The following is a 16,393-nucleotide window of genomic DNA, read 5'->3' on the forward strand; positions in this document are numbered from 1 at the left end:
CTGATGGGTCGGGGGTTACCGGGCAGAGTCAGCCGGTGGGGTTGAGTGGCACAGAAATAAGGAACCTGAAGGTGACGACTTCAGGAACAGGCAATCCCCAGCCTCTAGAGCCAGGAAGCCCTATCTGTGTTCCAGCACTTTAGCTGGAAGCTCCTCTGAAAATGAGATTTGGGCCTGGAGGTCCTGGAACCTCCTGGACTCCTGGAGGTGGGAATCCATATGGGGAAGCTGGACTCCCCATCCCTTCCTATCTGGGCAGTCTGTAGGCTGCCTTCAGGAGTCTCTGACCGGTTGCCTTAAAGGTGACTTCGTTCAGATAGGCTCAGGGCCCAGTTTGTTTCCTCCCACAGCCCTTTGTTTAGCCTGTCATCTAATAACCAAAAATCCCGGACTGTGCAGCCAGCCATTTCTAACCAGGGCTAGAGCCCTCCTGAAACCTACAAAAATATCTAGAATTTGGTGGGGGGACAGCACTCACTAGAAAGCATGGTGTGTTTTCCTGGTGCTGGGCTCTATGCCTTGCTAGTCCCAAAAAAGAGATGGGAGGAGGTGGTTTTTCTCTGCCCAAATACATCTGGGAAATACTCCATGCTCTACACTCATTTAGGAATTCCATACTTCATATTAACAGAGTAAGTTCAGTTCAGTCACTTAGTCATGTCCGACTCTTTGTGACCCCATGAACCACAGCACGCCAGGCCTCCCTGTCCATCTCCAACTCCCGGAGTTCACTCAAACTCATGTCCACAGAGTCGCTGATGCCATCCAGCCATCTCATTCTCTGCCATCCCCGTCTCCTCCTACCCCCAATCCCTCCTAGCATCAGACTCTTTTCCAGTGAGTCAACTCGTCACATGAGGTGCCCAAAGTATTGCAGTTTCAGCTTTAGCATCAGTCCTTCCAATGAACACCCAGGACTGATCTCTTTTAGAATGGACTGGTTGGATTTCTTTGCAGTCCAAGGGACTCTCAAGAGTCTTCAGCACCACAGTTCAAAAGCATCAATTCTTCAGCGCTCAGCTTTCTTCACAGTCCAACTCTCACATGCATACAGGACCATAGGAAAAACCATAGCCTTGACTAGACGGACCTTGGTTGGCAAAGTAATGACTCTGCTTTTTAATATGCTATCTAGGCTGGTCATAACTTTCCTTCCAAGGAGTAAGCGTCTTTTAATTTCATGGCTGCAATCAGCATCCGAAGTGATTTTGGAGCCGCAAAAAATAAAGTCTGACACTGTTTCCACTGTTTCCCCATCTATTTCCCATGAAGTGATGGGACCAGATGCCATGATCTTTGTTTTCTGAATGTTGAGCTTCAAGCCAACCTTTTCACTCTCCTCTTTCACTTTCATCAAGAGGCCTTTGAGTTCCTCTTCACTTTCTGCCATAAGGGTAGTGTCATCTGTATATCTGAGGTTATTGATATTTCTCCCAGCAATCTTGATTCTGGCTTGTGCTTCTTCCAGCCCAGCATTCCTCATGATGTACTCTGTATATAAGTTAAATAAGCAGGGTGACAATATACAATCTTGACGTACTCCTTTTCCTATTTGGAACCAGTCTGTTGTTCCATGTCCAGTTCTGACTGTTGCTTCCTGACCTGCATACAGGTTTCTCAAGAGGCAGGTCAGGTGGTCTGGGATTCCCATCTCTTTCAGAATGTTCCACAGTTTATTGTGATCCACACAGTCAAAGGCTTTGGCATAGTCAATGAAGCAGAAATAGATGTTTTTCTGGAACTCTCTTGCTTTCTCCGTGATCCAGCGGATGTTGGCAATTTGATCTCTGGTGCCTCTGCCTTTACTAAAACCTGCTTGAACATCTGGAAGTTCACGATTCACATATTGCTGAAGCCTAGCTTGGAGAATTTTGAGCATGACTTTACTAGCGTGTGAGATGAGTGCAATTGTGTGGTAGTTTAAACATTCTTTGGCATTGCCTTTCTTTGGGATTGGAATGAAGACTGACGTTTTCCAGTCCTGTGGCCATTGCTGAGTTTTCCAAATTTGCTGGCATATTGAGTGCAGCACTTTCACAGCATCATCTTTCAGGAGTTGAAATAGCTCAACTGGAATTCCATCACCTCCACTAGCTTTGTTCGTCGTGATGCTCTCTAAGGCCCACTTGACTTCACATTCCAAGATGTCTGGTTCCAGGTGAGTGATCACGCCATCGTGATTATCTTCGTTGTGAAGATCTTTTTGTACAGTTCTTCTGTGTATTCTTGCCACCTATTCTTAATATCTTCTGCTTCTGTTAGGTCTATACCATTTCTGTCCTTTATCGAGCCCATCTTTGCATGAAATGTTCCCTTGATATCTTTAATTTTCTTGAAAAGATCTCTTGTTTTTCCTATTCTGTTGTTTTCCTCTATTTCTTTGCATTGATCACTGAGGAAGGCTTTCTTATCTCTTCTTGCTATTCTTTGGAACTCTGCATTCAGATGCTTATATCTTTCCTTTCCTCCTTTGCTTTTTGCTTCTCTTCTTTTCACAGCTATTTGTAAGGCCTCCTCAGACAGCCATTTTGCTTTTTTGCATTTCTTTTCCATGGGGATGGTCTTGGTCCCTGTCTCCTGTACAATGTCATGAACCTCCATCCAGAGTTCATCAGACACTCTATCTATCAGATCTAGACCCTTAAATCTATTTCTTACTTCCACTGTATAATCATAAGGGATTTGATTTAGGTCATATCTGAATGGTCTAATGGTTTTCCCTACTTTCTTCAATTTAAGTCTGAATTTGGCAATAAGCAGTTCATGATCTGAGCCACAGTCAGCTCCTGGTCTTGTTTTTGCTAACTGTATAGAGCGTCTCCATCTTTGGCTGCAAAGAATATAATCAGTCTGATTTTGGTGTTGACCATCTGGTGATGTCCATGTGTAGAGTCTTCTCTTGTGTTGTTGGAAGAGGGTGTTTGCTATGACCAGTGCGTTCTCTTGGCAAAACTCTATTAGCCTTTGCCCTGCTTCATTCCATGCTCCAAGGCCAAATTTGCCTGTTACTCCAGGTGTTTCTTGACTTCCTACTTTTGCATTCCAGTCCCCTATGATGAAAAGGACATCTTTTTTGGATGTTAGTTCTAAAAGGTCTTTAACAGAGTAAAGGCTCTAGAAATTCCTGCTGCAAAGAAAACTTTAATACTTGAATATTTTTCCAAATTGTTTGACCAGAAACTCTTTTTTCACAGAACACCTATTAATATTAACTGCTTTTAGAACACACACAATTGGAAATGCTATCCTAGATGTTTGAAAAATATCTTTGCTCCCTAATTACATAAAGGCTACATCTATTGGGATAACCAATGAGGTTTGTCATTATTACTATTTCTGGAATGACTAGTTACTGATCTTGGAGGGAATTCCCTTTTGACTGAAAAAACTGCATAGTTTATTGCATTGCAGAGCCAAGAAGCATCTTTCTTGGAATATTCTATCACCTTCTTTTCTGATTTCTTTAGTGTGGTTTGTATACTATTATTTGCACCTGAACTATTTAGCCAATTTTAGCTGGAAGGGATTCCAAGTTCAGACTAGTTCATGCATCATTTATTTACCAGACAGTTATTAAGCCTCTACTGTATGCCAGCACTGTGCTGGGCACTTTACACAAGTATTTCAAGTTCTCACAACATTGAAGGGAACTATTATTATACCCATTTCACAGGTGTTAAACTGAGGTTAGCTAAAACTGAGTTACTCATCCAAGACCACAGAGGGATCAGAGCAGGAGCTGCATGGCTTGCCTGGTCTGGGAGCCTACACCCTTCCTCCTTGTCCTGTGTCCCAGGGCTCTCAATCACCTGACCTGCAGCTTCTCTGGTGGTTCAGACAATAAAGAATCTGCCTGCAATGCAGGAGACCTGTGTTTGATCCCTGGGTCTGGAAGATCCCCTGAAGAAGGGAACGGCTACCCACTCCAGTATTCTTGCTTGGAGCATTCCATGGACAGAGGAGCCTGGCGGGCGACAGTCCATGGGGTTGCAGTGAGTCAGACACGATTTAACAACTAACACACACACACTGCATTTTTGATGCTGCGTGGGTCTCAATTTGGTGTCCCTAATTGGAATCAAATATTTGTGACTCTGGAGATAAATACTGTTAACCAGTAGTTCATGCATAGAATAAATGAGTGTGCATCATGAAGAAAGCATTAGGAAGGAGCTGGGAGAAGAGGAAGCAGATTCCAGCCACACAGAGGCCCTGTGACGGCTCCACCTGAACTAAAGCAGGGCTTGGGCAGGTGAAGAACTGAGCAGGGCACCTGGGACCTGGAGAGGGCGGGCCTGGGAAAAGGCCGGCTGTCCCTCTTACCGGCCTATTGCAGACCACCAGGGTCAGATCTGACTGTCCAAGAGAAAGCAGAATCTCTACATTTGGTGAAATCTGTAAGACTTCATCATTGGCAACTGTAGTGGGTTGACTGCTGCTGCTGCTGCTGCTAAGTCACTTCAGTCGTGTCCGACTCTGTGCGACCCCATAGACGGCAGCCCACCAGGTTCCCTCCATCCCTGGGATTCTCCTGGCAAGAACACTGGAGTGGGTTGCCATTGCCTTCACTGCTGCTGCTAAATCACTTCAGTCGTGTCTGACTCTGTGCAACCCCATAGACAGCAGCCCACCAGGCTCCCCCATCCCTGGGATTCTCCTGGCAAGAACACTGGAGTGGGTTGCCATTTCCTTCTCCAGTGCATGAAAGGGAAAAGTGAAAGTGAAGTCGCTCAGTCGTGTCCGACTCTTCACGACCCCATGGACTGCAGCCCACCAGGCTCCTCCATCCATGGGATTTTCCAGGCAAGAGTACTGGAGTGGGTTGCCATTGCCTTCACTCCTGCTGCTAAATCACTTCAGTCGTGTCTGACTCTGTGCAACCCCATAGATGGCAGCCCACCAGGCTCCCCCATCCTTGGGATTCTCCAGGCAAGAACACTGGAGTGGGTTGCCATTTCCTTCTCCAGTGCATGAAAGTGAAAAGTGAAAGTGAAGATGTTCAGTCGTGTCCGACTCTTAGCGACCCCATGGACCGCAGGCTACCAGGCTCCTCCATCCATGGGATTGTCCAGGCAAGAGCACTGGAGTGGGTTGCCATTGCCTTCTCCATTGCCTTCACTGCTGCTGCTGCTGCTGCTGCGTCACTTCAGTCATGTCCGACTCTGTGTGACCCCATAGACGGAAGCCTACCAGGCTCCCCTGTCCCTGGGATTCTCCAGGCAAGAACACTGGAGTGGGTTGCCATTTCCTTCTCCAATGTGTAGCCGCCTCCAAAAATTCGTAACTACATAGGAACTCAAAATGTGACCTTCTCTTGAAATAGGGTCCCTGCAGAGGTAATTAAGGATGAAGATGAGATGGTGCTGAATTGGGGTGGCCCCCAAAACCAGTGAGAATGTCCTTGTAAGAGACATACTTTTTAGTGTTAACTAATCTGATTTAATACTCTGTCTTCGAAGATCAAAGATTAAATGTGATTTAATACTCTGTACTCAAAAAATCAGTTGTGAATCCCCCTTCTCCAAGAAGGCTCCCCAGATGCCCCGGGTAGAATCCATCTCTTCCTCCCACGCATTGTCCTGGCACTTTGTTTCTGCCTCTGCTCTGGCACTTGGACTGTCTGCTAGTTCTCAAGCGACCTCGGGGGCTGAGACCCTGCTGACCGAGAGCCGCCTGGAGGACTGGCTGTCTTCTGGCTTTGGGTGCCCTGGGGTGCCTGAGCCAGGGCAGCAAATACTGAATTCCCATATGCTGAAATGTGTGTTGGGTTTTACTTCACTCCATCAACCTGAATCCAATGGTCTAACGACTGCACCTTCTGCCAATTACCAGATTTCTGCGAATGGTGTTGCATGGGTGGTATGCATGGTAAGTCGCTTCAGTCTGGTCCTATTCTTTGCACCCCTATGGACTGCAGGCCACCAGGCTCCTCTGTCCATGGGGATTCTCCAGGCAAGAATACCGAAGTGGGTTGCCATGCCCTTCTTCAGGGGATCTTCCCGACCCAGGGATCAAACCGGTGTCTCTTGCGGCTCCTGCATCAGGGTAGGGGGGCGGGGAGGAAGAGGGCAGGGAGGTTACAACAGTGAAGTTGCCCAGAGCCAGGGCCACAGTTCACAGAACCCCACCCTTTGAACTGAGCATCACACCCCACAGATTAGCCTCAGGTCTTTCCTCTGGCCCAGCTCCAAAAAAGCGAGAGACTAGATCCAGAAAGGACTGAGGGCAGCAAGCTCCCAGCCCTGGGAAGGAGGTCCTCTTTCAGTGGGAAAACCCCTAGAAGCATTCCCCTGTGGGGTGGCGGTGCCAAGCGGTGTTTGGTTGTTTTCAGGTGGGTGATTGTTTGCACTTGACTCTGCTTGGTGCCTCCGGCACATTAGAGCCACAATTACACTGTGACATAACAGGATTCGTCATGCACAGTCAATCCTAAAGGAAATCAACCCTGAATATTCATTGGAAGGACTGATGCTGAAGCTGAAGCTCCAATACTTTGGTCACCGGATGCCAAAAGGCGACTCACTGGAAAAGTCCCTGATGCTGGGAAAGACTGAGGGCAGGAGAATGGGGCGACAGAGGATGAGATGGGTGGATGGCATCATCAGCTCAATGGACATGATTTGAGCGAAGTCTGGAAGATGGTGAAGGACAGGGAAGCCTGGCATGCTGCAGACCACGGGGTCACAGAGAGCCGGACACGACTGAGCGACTGAACGGTAACAGCCACGTGCATCCCATGCACAAGTTTCTCACTCGCCTATAAAAGGAATCACAGGTCTGGGGCTGGCAGAGGAGGCCAGAGAACTACCTCTTCGCCTCCTTGGATCCCCCAGACACAGGAAGACAGATTTCACATAGGACGCCCAGTTAAATTTGCATTTCAGATAAGCAATGGATAACTTCAGCATATTTCATGAAATATTTGGGGCATAATTACGCTTTAAAAAGTATTCAAATTTGAAAGTGTTCACATTTAATTCAAATTTAATGCATCCTGCATTTCTGTTTGATAAATATGGTAAAGCTACTCAAGCAGGGTCTTAAAATGCTTAAGCCCAGAAGCTCTGAACTGCTTCCAGGGAGGGTCATTATAAATGAGGAGAGAAAGATCAGAAAAACCATACTGTGGAATCATTTCAGCTGTGAGGCTGGCAAATGAATATCCAAATATATGGCACAAAAAAGCCTAATCAGGCACTTGATGCAAATTATACAAAACATTTTTCAAGGGTATATTAGTTTGGATAAAGCCCATTAGCACACTTAAATTAATTCTGTACTTGGCATAATAACACATTCACTCTCCCTTACTTGTTTTTCCCAGGGGAAATATTCGACCACTTCCTCCAGTCACCTGCTAGAATGCCCCGGTATCCCAACTGCCTGACAGTTATTGACTTTTGATGAATGACATAGTTCTCTCTTCTAGGCTATCACTGCTTTGTTTTCAAACCTCACTTAATCGTTCGATGATTTCTGATGTGGGGTTTTTTTTTTCCCTTTCCAGAGAAATAAATGCAAAGTGTTTATTCTCCAAAGGCCGTAAACAGAGCTTGCGGGTCTGGTTTCTATGACAACCCCACTTGATACAGCAAACCTAGATTATCTCTAATGACAGACATGAAGTTTAAATTGCACATTCTGAACAAACAGTGCTCTGCTGACCTTTTATTGAAAAATGGAATACAGGATGATTAGCATAATGTGTTATATAAAAAGGAAAAACGTTGTATTTGCGGGCATTATGCACCAGCGATTAGCTGCACTGCTAGTCTTTAACAAACTGCTTGCCAGTATGGAGAGCTTGGGAAATTAAGATTTGCCATCTATCATTTTCAAATTCAGTAAAGTCTGCAGAGGTAATTGCACTAAACAGTTTTCAAATAACACATGCTGCTGTTTCTCTTACTTATTCAATTGAGTGGTTTAGCAAGGGAGTAAGAATAGAGAGAGAAATTTTACCCATTGCACCAAAAAAAAATAATAATTGTTGGCTCCAATAGCTATTCTGAAACATTCTCTGCCTCTTAAGCCTTTAATGTAATTCCTGTAGGAAACCTGGGGTCTTGTGTTTCCTGGCAGCAACTGACTAGAAACTGCTCATTAGTGGTGTGGTGCGGTGGGGGGCCTGGGTTGGTTAACCAGAGAGGGGGTCCAGGGATGGCCTGCCCGCTGGATACCTGGGACCAAGTTCTCTGCCACCATCAGCTGCAAAAGGAAAGGCTGGAACGTTTGGACACTGGAGTAAGCCACCTGGCTCCAATCCTGGCTTGGCCTCTTACCTCCTTGGAAACTCGGACAAATCACCTGGCCTCTCCAAGACTTGGTCCTTTTGCTGCACAATGGGAATTATATTCAGTGGGAATTGGGTTCTGGTCATAGGACCCACTTCATGGGATCATTACGAGGATTAAAGAAAGCAGCATTGTAATAGGTCTGGGGCCAGGTCTCAGTGACCATCAGGTGCCTTCATTGCTCAGGGTTCAGGTTCTGCTTGTTTCTGTGGGAGTGTGTCCGTAACAGGACTTCTGCAAATAGCACTTCGGGCTCTAATGGGACACTGTGGAATATGGGAACAGCATTCGCTTCTTCCTTCAACCACACCAGCTGAGCATCGGCTATTCAGGGATATGTTGCTTATTATGACACAAACAGAATCTGACCCTGATGCGCAGCTGTGAGACTGTGCCTGTCATTCAGCCTCAGAGAAGAAATCACATTTCTGTCACTCCATCCCCATAACGGCTTCCTAGATGGCTCCTGCCAATGCAGGAGGCACAAGAGACACGGGTTCAATCCCTGGGTTGGGAAGATTCCCCTGGAGAAGGAAATGGCAACCCACTCCAGTATTCTTGCCTGGACAATCCCCATGGACCAAGGAGCCTGGTGGCCTATAGTCCATGGGGTCACAAAAGAGTCGGACACGACTGAGTGACTGAACACTCACACACACACACTCAGAGATATCCTTGTAACAATCCTGGGGGAAGAGAGCATTCCCATCATCTCCATTTCACATGTGTGAAAACTGAGGCTCAGAGTGATGACAAGGTGGCTGGGTGTGGCGCACTGGAGCTTGTCACAACACTTCGAGTGCTGTGACAATGCCTGTCCCTGGTGCTCTCTCCTGCCCCCCAGTCTTAAGAAGTAGGTGTTATAAAAGCCCAGTGTCCTCGACCATCCCTGCAGGTCCATCTGGGGGCCCCGTGACCACTGAGCCTGCATCTTACCAGCTCAAGTCCACCACCCTCAGGATCTCAGCCTCCTTGGCCCTTGTTCCAGATATTCCTGGGGCTCCCATGGGCTCAGGCATGATCTCTGCTCACGTTCCTCTATTCCAGACTCTTCAGTGCTGCCCACAAGCCCCTCTGGGGACACATCCCACCCTGCCCTGGCGCTGGTGTTCAGACACCATCTCCCAGGGCAGGAAATCTTCCAGGTACCCGTGGTGTTCCCCCAGCCCTGGCAGTATCCAGGCTCAAATGGCCCAGGGGCCCTCCTGGGGCCCAAGCAGCACCACTTGAGCCCCACATCTTGCAAAGTTTCCCCAAGGCAGCCACTTCTGTTTCCTGCTTCACGGGACTCAGAGCCAGTCCTTTGGGCAAAGGTGAGGGAGGCAAACGGGGTCCTCCCCACCACCCTAGTATCCTTCTCAGCCCCAGGCACACAGCACCCAAATCTTGTTTCTCCTTCTTGGGCCAAGCAGAAAATAGCTCTCATGCAAATATGTATTTTTAATTTCCTGCCTGCCTAATGACCTCAAATCCAAACAGCCCCTGAGCTGCAAAACACAATGGCAGCACTATTATTATCCCCATTTCTCAGAGGAGACACCAGGTTCCAGAGGCCAGGTGGCTTGCCCGAGGTCACCCCAAGCTAATGGAGGGTGCAGCCAAGGCCTGCATCTCACAAGGCTGACACCAAGTCCAAACCCAGCGTCTTCCCAGCCTGTCCCTGGATGCCAGGAGGAGCTAAAGTGCTCAAATTCCATACATGCACAGGAATCGGACAAACTTCCGAGTTTTCTGGGTCACCAACCATGCTTATTTTTATAGGCTCGGCCTCCTTTCAAAGCACAGGGTCTTACTTGCTCCAGCAATGGATTATCCCTCAGAACATAATTGCCAACAAGACCCAAACGACTGAATCTACAAAATGTTTTGATTCCAGAGAGCAGCTGCAGGTCAGTAGAGACCCTGGCAGACCAGCTGTCACCAGCAGCTCGGACCAGAGCTGGTGTCCTCCCCAATTCTGTGAGCCTCACTCTAAGGCCACCAGGAGATCCTCCATCTCCTTCTTTGCAGTAGAGACATCCATCTCCTCCCAATAGGTGAGAGGCACCGCTGGCCTCCTAGTCCTGCTTTTGCAAGCAAACCCTCCTTACTGCCCTGGAGAAAACCCTCCTTGTCGCAGAGAAAACACCCGGTTTCTCCAGGAAGCTGGAGCAGAGCCATACCTGGCGTTGGCCCAAGTTTACCAATTAGAATCCAGATGTACACAGCTAGAGCCCCAAACCAGCCACCTCTGAAGCACAGTGGTCCTTTGACCCAGCAGACGGGATGGCCCTAAGATTCTGAAGCTGGAGAAGAAGCCATCACTGGCCTTTCTGGAGAGTGAAGGGGGCTGGGATACGCAGCACCAGCCTCCACTCTGGCAGGTGTAAGAAGAGGCCTGGTCCCAGAGGAGGGAGAACCCAGGAGGACAGAGAGGGTGCCTGCTCCCCATTTCCAGGATAAAGCTTGTCCAAAGCCAGGAATCCCAAATAGAGTGTGGAAAAGGGGGAAATATGAACCTTACGGCAGAGAGCCCGGCGGGCAGCACAGTGGAAAATCACATTGGTACCCTGAGCCCGTGGGTACGATGCACCGATAAGACTTCACCTCTTTGGTCTTCGTTCCCAAATCCGTGAGCTTAGAGTCCTCAGGAGAAAACGTCAGGTACTCCGACGCTGAGGGATGTTCTATGAAACAGCTGATAGCTCCTCTCGAGTTTGTCCAGGTAATGAAAGGGAGAGAAAGATGGCAAAAGCAGTCACAGGCTGGAGGAGACACATGACTATAAATAAAAGCATGCGATGACTGAAAGCAAACTAGGACCCTGGACTGGATCCTAGAAAGGAAAAATGGACTCAGTGGGTAAAACTGAGGAAATCTGAGTGAAGTCTGTAGTTTCATCAATAGTAACACGATTTCTTAGGTTTGGTAAATGCACTGTGGGCACATAAGCTGTTCACACAAGACTGAATGGGAACACACAACAAAGTTGTATTATCTTTCTAGATCTTGGGTAAATCTAAAACCACTTCCAAATTAAAAGTTCTGAAAATAAAACCCCCTCGGGACTTCCCTGGTGGTCCAGTGGTTAAGAATCCACCTTCTTTCAGAAATCAAGAAAAGCCACGAAATGGAAAAGAAATCCCTTGAGGATTTGCTTTACAAGAAGCAGGAATCACTGGAGAAACAAAATCAATGATCTGAAGAGTGAAAATGATGCTTTAAATGAAAAGTCGAAATCGGAAGAACAGAAAAGAATATCAAGAGAGAAAGCAAATTTTAAAAAAACCCCAGATCATGTATCTGGAGCAAGAGTTAGAAAGCCTGAAAGCTGTGCTGGAGATCGAGAATCAGAGGCTGCGCCAGGGGGACATCAAGTGAATGAAGATGGAGACAGTGGCGGACAATAACACAGCACTGGTGGACAAGCCTGAGGATTTAAAAGCTCGGCTGGACAAGCACGTGGCAGTTTCCAGGCAACTTTCCATGGAGCAGGCGGTCCTGCAGGAGTCGCTGGAGAAGCGCCTCTCCCTGGAGGACGAGTAGCTGCTCTGGAAGCTCCACAATGGGACCCTGTACAGCCCCAAGAGGTCTCCCAAGATCCCCGTCATCCCCTTCCAGTCACCTCGGAACTCTGGCTCCTTCCCCAGCCCCAGCGAGTCTCACTCAGATGACCTTCCTGGGAGCCAGAGACAGATTGACGGAGTCTCTACAGGACTGACCCCGCCCGCAATTGCACACCACCTGCCCTAGAAGTGGGAAGTCATGGCTTCCCAAACTGGCTCTTCATACATGAGACTGGACTCCGGAGGAAGGCTTCCGACCCGGTCCAAAGATACTATGGGAACGGATCTACACGGACACTGTTGCACAAAGCACTTATGGAACGGGAAAACCTTGGTCATTGCCTTTTTCACCTACGGGTAAAGAGAAAACTCTCAGGGCCTGTTAAGATAAAGATTTATATAACTTTTGTAATTTATATAACCTTCACCACACACACAAAAGAAAGAATCCGCCTTCCAATGCAGGGGATGCAGACTCAATCTCTGGTCAGGGATCTAAGCTCCTACACGCCGCAGAGCAACTAAGCCAGCGTGCACAACTAGGGCGTCCTGAGCTCTGCAAGAAAGTCACCGAAATTCTCCCCTTTCCCCCTGCCTTCCTCTCCCAGCTGTTCTGTTCTTTGTCCCTCACCAACCCAGCCCACCCATCTTCATCTGTTGACTCCACTTTCCTGTTCATTCTTCCATAGAGAATGGAGCCCATCTTTTCAGGGAGAGACAAGGCCCCCCATCTTAGGAGGCTGAGCTCACTCCCCAGGGTGGGAGGTCAGTCATCCCCTCCACCTGGCTTCAAGCATTGGTTCAGACTTTGGTCTTTCACGGGACTTTAGTGAGTGAGAGTTGGGGCTGGGACATTCCCTAAAATTACTGAAGGAAAGGCAGACTCTTTCTAATGGGGTTGTTAAGCTAGCAGAGTATAAACCTGGGGCTAGAGAAAAGCCGCCCTTCCAGAATGAAACCAATCACAAGTGAAGCAGGTGAGCCACGGAGAGAGAACTGCTGACTTGGTTTGAGCTCCTGGGCTCAGCCCTGTCTCAGGATAGTGCCATCATCAGACTAGTGCCATCATCAGAGTTTTTCAGCTCTGTAAGTCAATATTGTGGGCTTCCCTGGCTGGCTCAGACGGTAAAGAACCCGCCTGTAATACAGGAGATCTGGGTTCGATCCCTGGGTCAGGAAGATCCCCTGGAGAAGGGAACGGCTACCCACTCCAGTATTCTTGCCTAGAGAATTCCATGGACATAGGAGCCTGGTTTGGATTAAACTAGTTAGAATGGAGTTTCTGTTGCTCACAACCTACAATGCTAAGCCTTCCCTGGGGGCAAACTCTGCAAGCCTCTCCTCCCTTCCCCAGAGGCTCACACTCACCTCCCCCATACCCTGGGACCAACTGTGCTTGAAGCCAGAGGGATGAGATGTTTCCACCAGCCCTCTGGGGTGCTGACCTAACATTGGAGTTTGGGTTGCCCCAGCAGCAACCTCTGAGATAAGGATGAGAGTGCCAGGAGTTGATCTGGGAGGTGGTCCCTGGAAGCTCAGGTAGGGGAGCAAGGGAAAGAGAGAGGGAAAGGTGTGTTCCCAAGATCATTGCCATGGGCAACTGGAGTTGGGTCCTGGTGAGGACCTCTAGGGAGGGTGCAGACCACTGATCAGAGTTGCCCACCTAAGGACCAAACAAGCTGGGGGTTTGTCCACTAAATCTCACCCATCCTGCATTGAGGTCTGCTCCTGAAGCCAGTAGTTAATTAATTAGCATTTCCGGACTGCCCCATGCACAGGGCAAGCCCATACAAAGTACGAGATGCTTCCAGGAAGAATCCATTGGCATCCTCGGAAGGTGAGTGCTGGGGTGGGGTGGGGCAGGGGGGCGGGGGTGTGTGCAGGACACAGCAGTGGAGGCTGCATCCATGGCCAGCATCAAGAAAACTGGACTCCTGGGCTCCTGCTGCTTTCCAGCCTCTGAGGAATCCCTCTGACCTGTCTCCTCAAGTCCCAGGCCATGTGCCTCTGCCTTCTCATCAACACCCCAGACGGCCACTCCTCTGGGACCACACCCTGTGGACAAGGGCACGCTGCACCCACACAGGGTTCCCTGTCCCAGGAGTGCTGGCCCCACCGCAGCTGGAAGCTCTGGTTCCGGGGTGGCTCCCCCAAGGGTGACAGGGGAGCACCTGACATTGTTCAGCTCTCTGACCCCATAACCTCTTATCCTCAGTCAAACCCTTCAGACCTCAACTCCTTTCCCTTCTTCCACAGGCTCCTCCCTCATCAAAGCACCTCATCCCAACACTCCTGCAGTTCCCAAAACCATACCTCCTCCATAACAGCTTCCCAGCCTTGTCCTCCCTGGAGAAAATTCAACAGGAGCGAGTGGAAATTCAATGGGAAAGGATAGCTTAACAGATGGTGCTAGCCCAAGTGGGTATCTTTCTGGATGAAAATAATGTCGGATCCCTACCTCAGACTCTTAAGTTCTGCTGGCAAAAGTAAGTTCCAGCTGGAATAAATGTTTACATGCAAAAAAGTAAAACAAGAAAAATGATTTAATTTAGGAGACGAGAAAATATGAAGTCTGTATTGGTGAATCTTTTTTCATAGAGATAGGAAATTCAAAGCATACAAAAGAAAATAAAGACATCTTGGCAAAAACATATTGAATTCTTGAATAGTAAAACATATAATAAATTAAGGAGACAAACTGTGAAGTGGGAAAATATTTACATTTGAGAGAGAAAGTGTTAGTAGCTGTCCTAGATAAAGAGTTCTCACAAACTGGGGCTTCCCTGGCGGCTCAGTGGTAAAGAATCTGCCTGTCAGCGCAGGAGACTCAGGTTCGATCCCTGATCCGGGAAGATCCCACATGCCTCAGGGCAACTAAGCCCGTGAGATACAACTACTGAGCCTCAACTAGAGAGTAGTCACCACTCCCTGCAACTAGAGAAAGCCCACACAGAAACAAAATCCCAGCACAGCCAAAAGTAAATAAAATTACAAAAAAAAAAAAAAGTTCTCACAAACTGATAATAGGAAGACAAAGGGAAAGCATGCAAAGGGTAGAGACATCAATTCAACATAAATTCACTACATGTCAAATCTAAATGGCCAATTAACATATGAAGGCCCAAAAAAAGTGAGCACACGGAAGAAGCATCTGGGAGACAAGGGGACTTGATCTGAGGCCAGCTATTGATTCCCACCAGAAACTGCACAACAGAGAACATAAAAGCCAGGATGGTGCCAACACAGAGAACCGGCTTCAGACTCCATTTCACCTGTGGTGAGGTGCAGCGAGATGCTGTTTGTATTCATAACAGACTCTGCACAGTGACCGGCAGGCAGTAACTGCACATGACAACATCATTGCCAAGGTCTCGGAAGATGGAGAAAGCACCTTTCTGGATGGTTGCAGTGAATTCCCAGCCCAGAACCACCTGCTGCAAACGCGTTGTATTATGGGTTGGATTGTGTCCCCCATAAAGATATACTGAAGTCAACTCCCAACACCTGAAAATGTGACCTGGTGTGAAACCAGGGTCCTTTCAGATGTGCTTGGCTAAGATGAGGTCACGCTGAGATCCTAATCCAATCCAGCTGGCTTTTCATTTTCCTTTTATGAATTGCTCCAGGTCTTAGTTGCAACAGGCAGGATCTTCTTATCTTGGTTGCAACATGCAAACTCTTAGTTGTAGCATGTGGGATCTGGTTCCCTGAACAGGGGTCCCAGGCTCCCTGCATTGGAGTGTGGAGTCTTAGACACTGGACAGGAAGTCCCTGGCATTCTTATAAGAAGGGAAGAGACACAGAGACAGCCCACAGAGGGAAGATGGTCATGTAAACACAGAGGAAGAGATGCATGATTCTGCCACGAGGCAGCATCCACCAGAAGCTACCAGAGACCAGGATGGAGCCTGCCCTACAGGCATCAGAGGGAGCCAGACCACGGCGACAGGCTTCTGGCCTCCAGAATTCTGAGACAACAGAGGTTGTTTGAAACCACCCTGTTTATAGAACCTATTACAGCAGCCCTGAGAAACTAAGATAGATTTTAACTGACTTTTCATTTTGAAGTTTGCAAATAAAAGTCAGTTCAATCACAATGCTATGAACAGTGTACCGGTCCCCTTCCAGGAAAGGGGTTCCTAGAAATACATGAAGTGGGGGTAATATGTGAAATCAAGCCTGAATATTCATTGGAAAGATTGAAGCTGAAGCTCCAACATTTTGGCCACCTGATGGGAAGAGCTGACTCACAGGAAAAGATCCTGATGCTGGGAAAGATTGAGGGCAGGAGGAGAAGGGGGCGACAGAGGATGAGATGGTTGGATGGCATCACCGACGTAATGGACACGAGTTTGAGCAAGCTCCAGGAGATGGTGAAGCTGGGAAGCCTGGCGTGCTGCAGTCCATGGGGTCACAAAGAGTCGGTCACGACTTAGTGACTGAACAATAACAACATGTGAAAAGACGCTGTGATGAGGGTTCCCTGGTCAAACAGTCAGGGAAACACTGGACTAAATGTTCGGAGGACTTCTCGATTGCAGGACTCTATGAGGC

At 48.1% G+C, this 16,393-nt stretch overlaps 1 pseudogene; it reads left to right on the forward strand.

Annotated features, from left to right (window-relative positions):
• The first annotated feature begins 10,786 nt into the window (after window positions 1–10,786).
• On the forward strand, window positions 10,787–12,026 carry LOC148776036 (microtubule-associated tumor suppressor 1 homolog; annotated as a pseudogene).
• The last annotated feature ends 4,367 nt before the right edge of the window (window positions 12,027–16,393 follow it).

The sequence above is a fragment of the Moschus berezovskii genome, chromosome 12 (assembly GCF_049115385.1).
Source record: "Moschus berezovskii isolate FMDL1 chromosome 12, NW_MosBer_1.0, whole genome shotgun sequence".
NCBI lineage: Eukaryota > Metazoa > Chordata > Mammalia > Artiodactyla > Moschidae > Moschus > Moschus berezovskii.